The following is a 17,657-nucleotide window of genomic DNA, read 5'->3' as shown; positions in this document are numbered from 1 at the left end:
ATATCGAACCATTCCTTCTTTATTTCAGCAACAGTATGACTCCCTAGTGATGCAGCATTAACAGGCTAGATGAGAGTTCTTGTGAATGCGTGCTGATTTAAGCACAGATGGCATTCATCATGTTTATTCTGGTCATTTTCACATTTATCTGAAGTTATGGGTGCAGAAACACTCATTTAAGTCCACTGGATGAAAAAAGGTAAGAGAAAGTTAAGACCCAACAACCTGCCCTTGGCATGGGGATACTAAAGGACTTTGTAAGGGTAAAAATAGTAACAACAAAATTATCTGTAGCTTTTCATTACTCTGTTTATGTTAGGCATAAACATCATAAAATAAATGGTTGTAGGGAATGTAATGTTGGTATTAAGCCAAGTATTCTGTCTTTGTGAAGGTGTTGCAATTGCAACAATTACCATATATACGTCAGCAAAGGCAAGAGAAGAGAAATTCCCCTGAATATGCCTTCTTTTGGGGGAACAACCGCTGCAAAACAAACATTTGATGCTGCTCTTGTGTAAATGGCTTGATTATGTTTATATTGTTGGCCCTGTCAACGCTGAATTGGACGTAGTTACTCTTCACACCAGCAGGGCAAGTGGAAATCTGCTGATACGGGCTGCTGTTGGGGAGCGGGGGGTGCTTCTGCACAATGGCCAGCTGCATTATTTAATGTAAGGGGGATTGTGCTGAGAGCAGAGTGCAGCAGTAGTAGCAGTAACAGCAAAGCACTCCGGTACGGTGTAGCATGCTGCACGAGAGAGGAATAAAGATGACTAGCATCTATGTTGAGTGCATGTGTGTACAGCTTCCTTTTTTTTTTACATTTGTGTATTCAATAGCATGGCATGGGAATTAATAAGACAAGCCTCGGGGCTCTCAAAAGGCACGTATGCCACTTTTTTTTTGGAGTGTGTCTCAAATGTGGTCCAGGGAGAGTCTAATTCAAAGCACATTGTGAGCCTTTACTTCTGAAGACAAAGTAATGTGTGCAGGGGTTTCATCATTCAAGGTTATACCGCAATTATTTACAATATCATATCAGAGTCATTATAATTCTGTGTTTCCGTCATACAATTTCCAAGTCGTATTTACTACTGGGAAACAAAAATATGGTGCTTTATCGTCAATGCACGGTATTTTAATCCTCACACGACCAACTCTGTAAGCATGCAATAGTCTTGATGACGTGAACACGAAAAACTCATTAACATTGCATTCATTCCATATGACATGAACGTAGCATTAGGGATAAGGTAGGGCTCAGATAAGGGGAATCACAAATTATGGGGAAACAGATTTTAGGAATTCCTTACAAAAAATGGACGATACATAAATAATTCAATTAGAATTATTTTCAGTAATAGCAGCAGTTTTAGTATTTAATCATATGTTCATGAATATAATTATCGAAAAACTACTTCGATATCAACATCACTGTTTGGGGCACGTGTACTATACAGTATGTACAACAGGAAGCAGATATAATTGAGGTAATACTGACTGCTGGAATTGATTTTGCCATTCAAGGGACTGTTATGGGAAAGACTTTGGATGATGCTAACAGTCCTGGATCAATATAAAAATGTTATTCACTGCAGATGCAGATTGAAATGAATAGCTCTCTATACTTGGCTGGGCTGGAACATGCAATCAGTCTCCCTGTTGAGGGAGCGGGCAGAGGGTTGATTTGGGCAATATAAGGGCAGTATCGATCCACGCATCGCATTCCAGCCTGTCTGAGTGCCAAGACACGCACACACACGCACACACACACACACACACACACACACACACACACACACACACACACACACACACACACACACACACACACACACACACACACACACACACACACACACGCACACACACGCACACACACAGATCAGAGAGGCTACCGGTGTCTCTGGCTGTGTCCAGCCCACTGCTGGCCCTTTCCCCAATTACAATTACGTCTCTGACATTGTCTCTCTCTCTGTCTCTCCCTTCCTCCGTCACCAACCCCCTCTTACTAACTCATCCCCTATTGCACCTGGCTGCTACATGGGAGGAGGGGTTGCTCACTCTTATCAATCACTCATAATGTGAGGCACCAATTGATGTCACTCAGAAAGGAAGGAATTTGGAGATGGGTCACTTTACACAATCTGACAAACACATCCGACATTCGGGGATCCCGTTGCTTTGGCTGAATGCAAAGATGTCTATAGCGACAGTGAGAAAGGTCAAGGAGAATCAGAGTAGTGTATAGAGAGCCAAAGAGAAACAGGAATGTGCTGGTTCTATCAGAGGTAAACCTAATTCAAATCATCACCTTGACTTTTGTAATAATGCAAATTACCTGAAATACAATCCTTCAATATAACCAATTTTGTGTTGTTCACTTTTGCATCTAGAAGAGTGTACAACCAAGCTAGCGCCTGTGAGGTTGCATATAGGCACAGAGGTGCTTTGAGCTAACGTTACCATGCTACCATGCATATGTTGATGTAAGATGATCTTTACCAAAATGATTCCATTTCATCTACGACTCCATGGCCTAAAAAAAAGTTATTGGAACAACGACCATGTGACGCCAGGGCTTCAACTCTCTATAGATCAAAGAAACAATAATTCACTCAGCTATTCTTAAACAATGTGAGAAGTGAGAGGAGTCTCCAAGGGCACCTTGTGATTGAATTGCACTCTATCATAATACTCCCCCTCTCATAATGTACTCTCTCACTCTTATTCCTTTGTTCTGTGTATCCCATGCATTTGTCATCTCCACTCTCTAAATGTGTGAGCGTGTGTGTGTGTGTGTGTGTGTGTGCGCGTGCGTGTCCGTATGCATGCGTGTGTGTGTGTGCACAGCTACAATTGCATAAAACTCCTATGAGACCTGTGTGAGTAATGCTGGAGCATATCAATGAGCGGGCCGTGGTGACAGCTCAGCTTATTTTCTAGGATTCAACCAATCACACTCTCTTGGTGGGGCCTAATGACATTGGTGGAGCTTTCTGCATAGTGACAGGTCGGCATACCAAAGGTCTCCTCCACACGGCTGCAGTGAGCCAATCAACCAATGAACTGGCTGATATGGAAGACGCCATCTCCTGTAAACCACCAAAGTCCCTCCAGTGTAAACCTCCCAGTGCTGCCCTACAGGCCATAGAAATAGAATATGAGTAGAATGTACATCCCCATTCAAATCAACATAGGATGGTTGAGCAGCAGCCATTTTTATGTCTCACAACTCTTGTAGCAGACTAACGTCTGTATAAACTAAACCAACTGAGGTTGAAGTGAAGTTTTGCAGTAAAGACTAAAGCATAAACAAGAGTAGAGAGCCAGAGTAAATATGTATAATTTAACAACTTAATGCTTCATCCCAACACACATTGAAGGAAAGCTGCTAACGACAGATGAGTGACGACTTCTGTAACCAGCGTAGGATTTAGGCATTGTGGAATTAGTAAACGAGCTGGCTAAACAGTGGACAGCTGGCTAGTTAGCTAGTTTGCTAACCCCATCATGCTTTAATCCTACACTGGTTATGGTCCTTTCACCTCACTTCTCGACACTCAGGATAAGGATGAGCTACCAAGCTAGCTAGCTAAATAGCAGACAGCTGGCTAGTTAGCTGGTTTGCTAATCCCACCATGCTTTAATCCTACACTGTTTAACGGTCCATTCACCTCACTTCCCGCCACTCATGCTAAGGATGAGCTACCAAGCTAACGAGCCGGCCATCTTTCTCTGGAGCTGCGTCTGTTCTCTTCCCGGCGACCTGTGACAACACTTTACGTCCCCACTGACGTGAGTTGTCAACGTAAGAAGAAAATCGCCAAAATAACCGCGTCTATTACTACGAATCTAGAACCTGACCTTGTAGTGCTGCAGGCATGGACGTATTAACTGACAATACTGCTTCTAAATAAATTATCATTATTGATGATAGTAAGGAGTGATTACAGCGTTACAGGCACGTAATGGGTTGTTGTGGCTTGTGAAAAAATAATCCTGGCATCAGGCCTCTTTTAAGAGTGCAATTATTAAAAGACCATCCCCAGTTTATTTTTTTTTATGTATGCATGCATATATATCGTTTTTGATTCCAGCCCTCCAGACAACAAAGAGGTGGAGTCCAGGGTTTGTGAAGTGTAACTTATTCTGTGAAGGTTTCCTCTTAAGTGCTGGAATAAGTAGAAGCACTCTGAACCAAAACACTCCCAGGAGTCTGGAGTATGCAAGCCTTTGGTTTGAAGAGCTGTCTACAGCATTTCAGCAGGTAGTGCAGTGTGTGCCGTCAGCTGATGAAGAGAGACTCTTACCACCTTTTTGTGCACTGCGCAGGGCTGCAGTGCTTTGGCAATGTATTCTCAACTACATCCTGGAGGCACTACAATAACTACTGTAAAGTTGGAGTCGCAACATATCTTACAGACACAAACAAGCTGGAGAACAACGGAAAAAAACAGTGTTTTACCTGTTTTTGTGCACTATGAGTGTGGATGAGATGGCAACTGAATTGCTCCAGTATGTTAAACCAAGCACTCTGTTCTTTCGTGTGAGATATTCTGCTTGTAACACTTGTTGTGGAGTGTTACAACTCCCATAAGACAGGAACAACATGGCAAGTCGTGTCATCATTAATGCTTCTTCTGTTTAGATCCGTTAATTAGATGCTGGCTTCTAAGATGCCTCAACACCCAAACAACAAAGCCACAAGCCATGCAGCCATGTCAAAAACATGTTCTGTCTCCTCTTATAATTAAATAGGGTCTGTAAATATGAAGGAGGTTTATGAAGGTTTATAAAGAAAAAGACAATTACACCGATCCCTTAAGAGGGAGTTTCTGGTACTATGTATTCCCCATCAAAGTAAAGGCTTGCACTGATAAAATCCAGACTCCAATTCTGCAGCTGCTTCGCTTTTGGAGACCAGATTTTGTCCTTCTTCTTCAGCTCTATCCTGTGCCACAGACTCAACAGCAAACTGATCTGAGGGTGGCATTGAGCGGCCCTCTGGGAGGAGGTTGAAGGGCACACCAGCACAGGCGAGAGGAGAGGAACAAGGAAAGGAAAGAAGCACGTAGAGTGACGGAAAAGATCCTGCAAGCAAATCCAACGCGCCACACTCATACACACACATGAGCGGTCCACTGCACTTGCCTCTACCTGCCTTGTGTCCCCATGTGACACCGCTCTACAGTGCACGGGCTAATACGTCTCCATCACCACCAGGGGCCTGCTGCCAGTCAACACTGTACGAAGGCTGGCTCACGCACCGAGACTTTGTTCTGGACAGATTGTTACAGCTAGTTGGGCACCGCCAAACAAAATACAGCTGGGCAGTGGTTGCACCCCCTACGAGCTTTCACTCCAGCCTTGTCTTTCTTCCCACCCACTAATGCTGAGTTGATACAGAAAAAGACCAGGTGTATTCAAGATATAATATTTGAAGGTTATTCACAGCAGTGGAGAGAACTGTGAGAGAACTGAGTCTAAACATAGAGGGAATACTTGACTATCCATCTGTCAATGCCTCCTGGTCATGCCATATATGTTCAATATTATGTAACGTCATATACCGTACATTTTTATTCACTTTAGGATGGGCATCATCGACCTCTGAATCTGTATTCACATGAGTACCACATACATGTTTGTCATAATTTTCTACGCTATCATAATCCTTTAGTCTTAGATCAAGCACTACTATATAGAGTTGGTTGAAAGTTCCTCATCAGTTCAAATTTAGTCTTGTTATAATAAGAGTTTAATAAATGAGATTTACACATCAACTTGTTGCTAACTGAACCGACAACCGACTATTGATTGCATTGCTAATATATGACCAATTAAGAGTTGAGGGAAATAGACACATCTGACCGAACCCTTTAACAAATGCTGATTTTAAAATACATTTCATAAACTTTGCACAAGATGCCTGAAATTACAAACTGTTGCTAATAATGTCCCTCAGCTCAACTAACTAAACTAAACTGCATGAATGTGTCAGAATTTCAGAATTCAAAAGAGGACAGAAATACAGAACAGTAAGGTAGCTTGAATTCAACAAAGAGGCGAGCTTTGGTTAAAAAACAAAACGGCTAATAGAAAAAAATGCAAAAAGAATAAGAAACAAAACTGAGGGGGCAGGTTGAGGAATAAAAAAGTAAGATCGAACCCAGGCAGGAAACTCAGAAATGCCTGCATTAGTTAAGTCGTCAGTAGATAAGATATGACTTAGATTTTAATGGTACAACCTGATTTTGGAAAACCCTTTGAAAAGTGAAAAGTGAATTTAAGGACACTAAAATGGAAAATAATGAATTCATAAATAGCTTGTCTCTCACGAGGATCAAGGTCATTTTATTACCATTAACGCTTGGACTGAAACTATCTGCATGGCAATCATTTTTTTCCCCATCTAATTATAATGGTCCAACACTATCAGAGGAAGCACAGTAAAACACGAAATCTTTGTTTTGGAATATGCTAGTGGAGATTACCATGGTTTCTGTTGGCTTACTGGTGAAGTGATTCATAGACTTATCTTAACACTTTTTTCCCAGTGTAAGAGCTGGAAAGAGCCAGAGAAAAAGAGTTGGACTATAGAGGAGCGAAGCTTTGTTCTCGTGACTCAGTGTTGCTGTGTAAATGGAAGAGCACACTGCTGAACATGCTGCCCCCAGAGAACAGACCGAGTGATGGAGAGAAAGAAAGAAAGAAAGGCAAACAGAGCTATAGAGAGCACCGAGAGCCCACAAACACAGACACATCATTAAAATCCACAGGCCAGAGTGGCACTACAAATTCATCTCCACATCTGCTCAAATTTCAGCCTCAATTAAAGGCTTTGGTTAGGGTACTGACGGCCTTACAGCTTGTTATTGAACAGCATCAGTGGTCAGTCCCTGGCACAAAGTGCATGCAGCTGTATTGTGGACTGATCTGGAAGAATCGTTGAACACATTTCCCATTTGTACACAGCGTGCTCTACCTGTAGATCGAAACTTAAATCCTGCAAATCCTGGGTTAAGTAAGTCAAGTTTATTTATACAATTAGCTCCAGTTCCTGTACCAGCCCAACCTCTCTACTCCAATGTCTGAAGCAATTTAGCATCCACTACCTTCTGAAAAATAGCTAAACTACTATTTATCCCTCTATTCCAACTTGGTTTGAATATGTAATTTGATGAAAAGTCCATTGATGCAAATGGAGTGGAGTTTCTAAAAATAAATAAATGAGAAAATACCACCAAGGCACTGCAAAATAATCTAATCCGCGGTGCAATCAATAGCCCCATCCATGTTTGATCCTCTCAGGTTGTTTGTGTGTGTGTAACAGTCATCTGGTGTATATTGCACTGCAGACCTGCATTCTCTAATCACCGTAGGCAATGTAATTACACAATCACCATACACTCACACGATGCAGCTGTGAACAGCAGCGGCCATATGGACAGAGGCAATCCATCTTGGAGATTGGACGGGTATGGCGATCACTGTGAGCGAAATAGCTCCGGGTGAAAGATGTCTACATCTTAAATGGCACAGAATGTTTGCAGCTGCTGTTAGCTTTGCAGTGTAAGGGTATATTAGAGTGCAGACGTATAGAAAAACTTACAGTATCAGTCCATAATGAAAAAGGGATACAGGCCACGTGGTGAGAAAATTTAATTTTTTAAAAAGTGTTACTAAGTGAGCCCAGCAGGCAGATCAAACCCCTCCCAGGACTAGAGGCATTCAGCCTGTCTGCATGCTTGAGTAGTGAAGGAGCAGAGGAGGGAAGCTGTAAAGTGTTTCATTGCACCTTGCAGCATTGCTTCTCCTCCCCGGTGGTGACTTTAATGTGAAAGGCTAAGTAAGCGTTTTCATCACTTCCTCGCTTTAGGCTTCCACTGTCCATACTACTGAACAAAAAAAAAGAAGGAAAAGGACACGGCAATGGAAACTGTAATGTTTTCAAGCGCTTTGACACGAGGCAATGAAGATTTGTCTTTTGTTGCATTTATCCTCTGACTACATGATGGCATTGGGGATGCTCAGGGGCAAAATGTGACAGTGTGCTATAGCTGGGGTTCGCACCGGAGGAACAAATTGAACAAACCACTTCTCACTCCCTCCACTTCCTCTCCACAAAGTAGCCTCAGTTACCGAGGGAATTGAGACTTTTTGTGGCAGCGCACAGAGAGAGGAAAACAGGCTGCTCTTCCTTTCTGACAAGCAGCGTGTCGTATTCTTAGAGGAAGAGCCTTTCTCCGAAGGGAGAGCGCCTCTAACAGGTGCATTTGTAATCACCCCGCGTCCAGGAACCGAAGCCTGAACTGTAATTGTGAGACAGAAGAGAGTGAAGGGGTGTGGAAATGCAAAATGACTTCCCTGCCCTCACGTGTGTTCCCTGCTGATGTATAACCTACCTGCCCTAATGTGTCTCACCTGTGCCTCGTCATCTCCCCGCCTCCCTGCTCTATTGATTCTGTGTCTCCCCCTCACTTCCCTGTCAGATTGTCTTTGTTCCCAGTGAGAAAGCTTTCCAGCGTTACCTTGTTTTTCATGTGTGCCTTCCTGTCTCTGTCCAAAGATTTAAAAATGGATTTAAACCATTACAAAAACCCAAAGTGTAAAAACAATACATTTACAGGGAGGTATGTACGAGGCATGGGACAATATGGACATTTCATGTCACCATTATCCTGGCCAAAATAATTGCGATTTGTGACATTATCCAGCTAATCATCATAATATGCTTTTAACATACTGGCATCACTTTACCTTGTATTGAAGAAACACATTGTTTTTTTTTTTAATGCATCACTAATGGGACATAAATCTAGCAAACATCGTTTCTAGTGAATCTTAAATAAGGTCGTCATAAATCATAAGGTCCCCCAGTATACATTAAAAGATTATTGCTTTTCCCATGTGTTAACCACAGACCTTATTCCAGACATCTAGTGCAAAAATGCTTACTAATTTCCAAGGTTTAGGTCTCATTCACGCCGCACTTTATTGCACTCACCACCTGGCTCTTGCCAAGTAAGACATGGTTTTATATACCATCATTATCTGTTCACAAACTGGAGAATTAATGTTCGATATTAGGTGATTTTAACCTGTTCTGTAGAGACCTTCAACACTATCACTCATATTCACTATATATGCAAAAACAGTGTCAGATTCCACTGGATAAAAATACCCATTGTCCTTTAAGGCCTGACCTGACTTAAATTCTTCAGAGCACTCAACCAGATTTCACAGAGGAGAGATTGAACTGGACTGTGTCAAACTCTATTTGTTCAGGGATGTGGTGAAGCCCAGGTGAAGAGTTCTGGTGTCAGAGCTAAAGCACAGCTGAGACTCAGAGAAAAGGATCACACAAGAGAAGCGGAGGCAGAGAGGAAGAGAAAGTGCTGAAACAGTTTGAATTGGTGACGAAATCCAGGGACACGTCACCCTGAGCGACACGTCAAGAAAAAGCAGGTGGCAGATCAGACATCTGCCCTGATCCAGGCTCAGAGTTAGAGGGCAGCATCTTGTAGGTGCAATTTTTACTGCAAAAAATATCAACCTGCAGCACTTTGATTTGTCATATATTTCAGGAAGAGGCCATTAGGAGCTCGGCGTGGTGCTTTTGAAGTGTCAGCTCCTCAGCTATACTGCCACAGAAACACTTCTGTAAGTTTGGGAGGGAGTGCTACTGGGAGGGAAACCGAGCACTGCTGCAGAGATACTCAGTGGGGGAATAATAATAAAAAAAAGCTCTCTACAGGGCTAGACACAGACCTAAGCTACGGTGCCATATTAGCAAGGAATACTATCGCAAAGTGCAAATATGTTGGGCACTGACGCTGCCAAAGTTCAATATGTGCTAGCATTCATGTGTATGTCACAGAGTATCTCCGCTGTCCCCCCATGAATCTTCAGCCCTGCTCCCTGGCAGGGCAGGAGAGTGCACTCCTTTATAACACACCTCGTTGACTCTGCAGCAACAAGACCCAATAAAGAGGGTGATATCTTCTTGTCTGTGCTAGCGTGGTGCAACACAGAGGTTGTTAAAGAGGTATGAATCTTTTATGAGGTGGGGAAACGCCACCGTTGTCAATATCAGATGAAAAGACTTTGGCATCCGCCTAGAGGGGGAACATGACTGGATTTTCTCAACACAGCGATTTCTGCAGCGAGGGATGCACCTATGTATGAAGATCCTGCAAATAACCCAATAGACCCCTTTTCTGTAAGTAAACATGATTTGAGAGCGTAGCGTAGGTTGAGGCAGAATAATTTAGAATGGCTGAAGAAAATAGGAGTTTCTCTCAATATGTACACGTATCACTCACGCTCCAGAACGGCAAGTGTTACTTAGGAAAGTTAACATTGACCAATGGGACTATATAAGCCGACCTCTATGCGCCTGGCAGACTAGCCGGAAGCCGAGCTCCGGAGAGGACGACTGGCTATTAAGTCAGTGCAGAGATCGCAGTTTCAAAAAGATTATCAAGGTTTTGCTTAAAAACTCAGAAAACTTGACCCAACACTTAACTTTCTCCTACAAAGTGAGCCTCTACAGCAGCAGATTGCGGCAGTAAACACTCCTCTAAATGGCCTATTATGGGCACAGTAGGGACACAGAACATTGGACATAATTACGGCAGATACCAGAGCTGCTTTATGTAGGAGGATGATTCACAAGCACGGCCAAAGTAGTGAGAGTATTAATGATTCTTATCCATAGTAAAATGTTTGAAACACTGACATGGTTTCTGTAGTAACAGGGCTGTCGGTTTAACATGTAGGGAAATCATTATATAGTTCAGTTGCACAGCATTTACTGTCCCTGAAGAAATATTTCAGGAAGTTAACTTAATAGAGCCGATACTTCCTCTTGGTTTGGTTAAAACTATATCAACCCTTCATGTTTTCTTACAGTCCCATCATTAAGAAGAACCACTATAAGCAAGCATTCCTACATGTAGCATCTGTGTTTTTGTCTTATTGTAGCCAAATTCTGGCATATCAAATTCATGTTTAAAAACTTAAAGGACGTACACATTGGTGACTTTTGGGGAAATACGCTTATTTGCCTTCTTGCCAAGAGTTGTATGAGAAAATGCACTTACAGCACCCTTCACTTATTTACATGGTATGTAATGACTTTTTAACCTGTTTAAATAAGCCACTGAGGGACAAACGGATGAACTTGTTGCGGACGTGTGAGCCAAAATTAAACCAATGTCCAGTACCTGTATAACTTTGGATACAGTGAACCGTTTATTTTACACTCGTATCAAAATTCCAATCATAATTGTCCTTTTAGCGTAAACAGCCGAACAAAGCACGCCGACACGTTAACACGGTAAAGCCTGGTTTATGGTTCTGCGTCACGTCGTAGCTACGCGTAGCCCTCTGCGACGTGGCAACGTGGACCGCAAGGCTATTTGCCTCCTCCGATCAATACACCTGGCTCCCATCACGTTGGAGGTTAACTATATGCACTTTGGAGCAATGCGCCACCCGGTGTCCAACTCAAGAACTGCTTGTATAAATAAAGTAGACAAACCTATATTATGGCTCCAACATGTTATATATTTTGTCTCGACAGAGGCTAGCAGTTTCCCCTTGATTACAGTCTTTATGCTAACCTAAGCTAACCAGCTACACATCAATGTGTCCTTTAAGGCTACGGTAGGATGCGAAACTACAACTTAATCTGCTCTGAGATACAGCAAAAAATATATTATTTTAGAGGGAAAGGTGAGAAAGCAATGCACCAGTACAAATTTGTGGAGGGCACATATGTTGTACTCAGAGTGACTAATAGATAGCCACAGCCTTTTGGAGTGCAGCATATTCAGAAATACAGCCTTAAATGTGTGAGCCAACATTCACTGCCAAGAAGAAATGGCAGCGGGAAGCAGAGAATGCAGAGATAGCCCGGCTAGCTACGGAGGAGGTGGCAGCTAACGGCAGGCTAACTGTGTCCGCTGCTAGTGGAGCCTATGTGGCAAGTGCACACCTAGCCTCATGGTATTTTGGGGGTTAAACAATATGACAAGGTGGAAGCAACTGGAGAACAGCACTAAAGCAGTGAACCCCACAGCGGGAGCGCCGATGGACTGCAGGATGTGTAGAGCTAACTGGCTAACACTAAGCAGATGTGTAGATATTGTGCTCACACATGTTTTCAACACATGATTTCAATTAGACTGACGTGACGTTGCACAGAGCAACAACTCGCTACTACATCCTCTGTTGGAAGAGCAGCCTTGTTTAAAGTGGTGTGCAGGAATGTTATGTTTGCATGTTTTCTGCATGCTGTCATTGGAGCTTGCAGGATTAATTACACCACATTGTTGTTGGTGCAAAGCAAGCCGACCGTGGATGTCAGGAGGTGGCCCAAGCACAAAACAAGTCGCCGAGTACCAAAGGGGCTATGACTCATCGACAACAGCGCTCCTTGTAAAGATAAGGGAGAAAAATCATTTTGCCTGTGAATAAAGTGAACTGTGCAGGGAAGGATCGGTCTGGGTACAATAACTATTTGGTCCTTGGTGTGAATAACAATTAACTCGCGACTCACAAAGGGGGAATGGAATAGGTGGGTGTTATTTGAATGTAATAGGAAACGTGTTTGACAACATGTTCGACTTGTCAGGAAGCCTTTCTTCATGCAAACGCTCACATGCAATCATTAAACTTTCATGAGATGTGATGAGGTGTGTAAGTTTGTCTAGCATAGATATGCGTATGATTTTGAAAAAATTGTGAAATGACATTAAGTATTAATTAAATGTGTCTTATTTTAATGATATTTCTGATTACAACCAGACATGAACTGTTAATATCATTCACTTCAGTATGTGTCTATTGTTTTTATGCAGGTTGAAACTACTGTACACTAGTGTGAGGGGAAAACTCAAATATTAAACGGTTTTAATAATTAATTCATTTTGATACATGAAAAACATGACTTATATTGATCATATATTTTGTGTTTTGTTTGTGATTTGCTCACTTATATAGTGAACATATTCAATGACAATATGGATAATCTAATTGATTTTGAGTCCACATTCCTCAGCACGGTTGTATCAAGGCTTGCACCATCTGATTTAATAGTTACAAACATTAATGGCAGACATGCTGGAGGTCTACAACCAATAAGAAAAGAACAGGGTCTTCCTTGGGAGGAAGCTTCCTACTCTGCCTTATTAAATATTCATGCTCTGAAACACCAGATCAATCAGGCCTGCTCACTGCATGCCACTGACATTACTGAGGAAATTTCTTCATTTGGTGGCACGATCAATAGCTCATTACAGCAGCTTTACACTGGGTCGTCTCTGGGCAGGCCCGCTGGCTTAATTCCCTCTACATCACAGGCCAATCTTATCTGTCCATCTTCATCACGCAACACAGAGAAACAGCCTTCTGCTGAACAACACTTCCACACTAAACCTTACACCGACGGACTTTTTCTGTTGAGACTTTTAACCAGTCTCTCCGATGATGTTAATGGGAGATATGAGGGAAATCAATACTGCGGTAGGGATATGGAGCTATATGTGCAGTGCAGAAAAAGAGTATGTATTTAATCAATGCCATGCATGCCTTCGACATGCTCTAACTTTGAATTGTGGGTAGTTTTATATGCATCTGTTCCAGGAAAAGAACCACTAAAAATGAATTAGAGCTCAAACTTTCCCAAGAGGAAAGGAATAAATAATTCCATAGAAATAAAGAAAGTTAAGCATTCTCATGCAGCACCATTTTTCTGCAACTCAAAAACATACAGTAACAGCTGGTAAAAACATAAGCCAAAAACACGAGGCAAGACAATATTCCCTCTGACAATTTGCATAAAAAAAGAAGCCTTTTTTTTATGGAGGTTTCATGAAATCACTTCTTTCCAAAGTTATTTCGGAGTGAATCTCTGCACTCAGATATGCACCATTCTGCTCAAAAAGCCCTTTGGTTGCTAACGTAAGTTAGCCATTACTTTTTTTAATTCAACCATGAAATGACAGCAGACCTCATCATAATAACATTAAAGCCGCCCTCCTTAATGTCAAGTAGAATGTGATGATGTGCCCAACTGAATTCCCATCAGTGGGAATAATTTCATGGTGATCTCTAATAATTATACAGAGGGCAAGTGACGGAGTAACGGGAGGCGCCAAATATGAAGCGAGTCGGGCGTACCCAAAAATCATGGAGATCACTCAGATATAGGACACACTATAGGAAAAATGTATTTCAACCCTTTTTTTAAGGATTGTGATCTGAGGTCAGTAATAACCTGGAAATCTTACTTCACAGTTTCTGGTTCAGCGATGTGGCCTACCTAAAGATACTTTCATACAGTTTGTAAGTATATCTTTTGCACACTGCAGATCAAGGGCACATTTGGTTGCCTCTGTGCCAGCATGGAGCTATTAGCTTCTCTACCTTCCTCTCACATCACAAGCTGGAGGTAACATCCTCCAGAAAACAACACAGCATACAGACACATACAAAACATGCAAAGAAACAATATATCGCAAATATTAGAAGAGAGGGAAACCAAAGATAAAAAGTGAAAAGCTGGGAAAAGTGAAACAGTGAAATGCAAAATATGCTGAAAGGGAAAGAAGAGCAAAAAAGAGCAACGGCAACAAAATAACGACAGAGGCACCCAGCAGGGGGTTCCCAGCGACATAAGTGGGTGAGAAGGCAGTGAGCTCTGGAGCTGGTGTCACGGCACACTGCAGAGCCAAAATTAGAACTTTACTGCTTTATGCTCTTAGTGCTTTTTTTCCTCTGATGTGGTTAATGTTTTGGTTTGCAGGCTTGGCTCGTTGCATTATTTCTGTGCTGCCGCATTGACAGTCATCGCCTGGATGCAAAGTGAGACCGGTGCCTTCATAAACAAGCCAAACGCTGCCACAGTGCATTAGTCACAGCCCTAGTCTGGCCTTTTCAAAGTCTCCACTCCCACTCCGACTGCTAATAGATCACCAGAATCTGATATTTGCCTAGCAGGGATCCTCACAACAGAGAAGCTGTGTGCTCCTGCCTGTCCATGGTTGGTGACACCGCACGCTGCACCATGGTTTTACTAATAAGTGGCCTTCTCTCAGGATGGTTATACGAGATAAAGGAAAAAAGCAGCTCGCAACAAGAACAAAGTTTGTGACCGTTCCCTCTTTCTCTAATCTCCCTCCACTCTAACGACATAACGCACAGTAGGCTTTAGCAATTCATTTAGAAAAGTACTAATGAGCACACTGAGCTGCTGCATATAACCATACGTTGATATTGTATGCACTCTACTGCTAATAACGATGCCGGCTTGTGCATCTGAGTACACATCCAACTTCCACACAAGACGAACAAAGTTCCTGTAGAATATGCAGCCTTATTAAAGTGTCGGCGTGGCCCCCTTGACCCCCTCTGACATTAAACAGCTGTTTGGGGGAAGCTTTCCTCCGACTCTCCTGGCTCACAATCAGCACCGTTCCTCTTCCTGTAACATCAAATTACCCAAGGCTGAGATACCCTCGCTCTTCCCCTCTCTTCTCCTCCTCTCCTCCCACTGAGTTGGCTTTATAGGCAGCAGTCCGGCAGGGGTAATTTCTGCTACCACTCCAGGGAAATTACTTTGTGCTGTTGGAGAAAAGGCAGTTTGTGAACTGCTTTATCAAGCTCCTTGACTCCAATAACAAGCAACATTTGGATGCCGGCGAGAAATATATGGCCTTGACACATCCTCACAGGCTGTTCACCACTTAGTGCCACCGATGTAAAAGCAAGCATCGAGTGTGTATGCATGTTGTAGGCATACGTGCATCCAATTGAGCCTTTGTTTTCTGCAGGACTTTCTGTAGTCGTGCACTGTAGATCAATGTGTGTCTATGTACGTGTGTGCGTCTACATACTGGTGTATCTGCTCCGTTCCTCTACACCGAGTAGTTCAACTCTGCCTTGCTCTGACTGATGAATAATTTCTGCACTGTGCTCTGCTGTGGCACGTCTGGTGCAGCCTGACTGCACCACACAGCTACAGCTCCACATTTGCATTCAAAACACACACACGCTCACACACACACACCCACACATACACGCTGTCACACTCATGAACACCAAGCTTGCTCATTGCGCCCCCCCCCCCCCCCCCCCCCCCATCCCAGCACCATCCAGCCTGTCAGCTGCTTCCCTGTGTGGACGGATGCAACAAGCTGCTGCTAAGTCCTTTTTAAAGCAACAGCAGTTTCCTTTAGGCAACGTCATCTGAATTCTTCTCCGCAGGTTACATCTGGGGGGGAAATGCTCCCTAACAAATGGGACTAAAACAGCCAAGCAAGCAAAAAACAATTAAACCCACAATTCTGATGAAGCTTGATCTGGAAACAATCCTGATTGTAGATTGGTGGCATTTAAGTTCCGGCTCATAAAAAAGGAGACGTGGTGCTGAAATAACAGCTCTTTTTTTTTTGCAGTGACAGGCTTGCTGATGGGGTGACCTCTATGTGTTATGATTAAAATGTTGGGGGACTGCAGAACAAATAAGAATGAGGGATCAGCTTTTGTAAAAGGAAGGTACTTCCAAAAGATCACTGCCAGCCCTGGCCTTTGAGTCAGGAATCCATCACTTACTGCATGATGTTTGCCTGATTAAAGGTGGTGTTATGGAGCTTCATTGTGTCTGCTTAGATCTCTCTTGACAGTCATTTGTTGGGTAAGATTGTGTTGATTACTACGACACGTTACCTTGAAAAAATGTTTTTTAAACTTGACATCAACGAGACATTTCACCAAAAAACGGTTAATGCTCCATTAACCTCAAAGAACAGCAGGGAGCCCATCTGTGAGCAGCTAAAAAGAAAAAGGGAAACCATGAGCAGCAATGCCAGCGATCTGTGCAACCAAACACCTCCTTCTGTCTAGGGTTCTTCCTGGAAGACCTCCAGCGTTTCTGCTCCTTCATCTGTCCGAGACGAGTGTGTATTTTCAGACACGATGTGCCTCTCAATGCATTTCACCATAGCTGAGCAGATCATGTCATCGTCTATCTTTATCAACAGTGGAAAGTGTTCCTTTCTGTACAACCACTGCCAAGCATTCTCCCATCTTAAAACATCATCATCTCCAGCTCAAGAAACACATTTTTAATAAATGGCAAATATTTTCACTCTATATAGAGCCAAAAACTACCAATAGTCTACAGTATGTTTAAAACTAAATTATAACCTATTATTATGAGCCGATAATACAGTGGCTGGCCTGATGTCCAACAAGTAAGACAGCATTAGTAGGCTTTGGTGCAGCAATACTATATTTATTATAAAATGTTGTCCTCAGCTGATTTGCATAGACCTTTGCTGCTGCATAGGAACCCGGGGGTGACTGTCTGTACAGGCAGTCTACACTGCCACGTTTGAATATATTATAATACAGCATGCACACCGGGTCAGAACTGCATGCATCCCTCACCGAAGAGATTTAACGATTCATTCTGTGAGTTCAATCACAGTGTTTGCACTACTGTCAACCTGCCCAAATTGTAGGCAATCGTGACCACAGCGGTGCAGCAAGGTGCATACGCAAGTTTTGCATGGGACGTACAGTGCTGTCAACTTCTTGAGACGGAGAGGCTGCAGATAAGACAATAGCTGTCAGTGAGCGAT

The 17,657-nt window shown here is 42.7% G+C and overlaps 1 protein-coding gene across 1 annotated transcript in view; it reads right to left on the bottom strand.

Annotated features, from left to right (window-relative positions):
- The window catches only part of LOC311016543 (ryanodine receptor 3), a 99,042-nt gene that overhangs the window by 81,039 nt on the left and 346 nt on the right, over window positions 1-17,657 (bottom strand). The window lies entirely within an intron of this gene.

Source organism: Eutrigla gurnardus (assembly GCF_963514095.1).
Source record: "Eutrigla gurnardus genome assembly, chromosome: 7".
Taxonomy (NCBI): Eukaryota; Metazoa; Chordata; class Actinopteri; order Perciformes; family Triglidae; genus Eutrigla; species Eutrigla gurnardus.
Note: the sequence above shows the minus strand (reverse complement) of the source record. Positions and strands in the feature narration are given on the sequence as shown.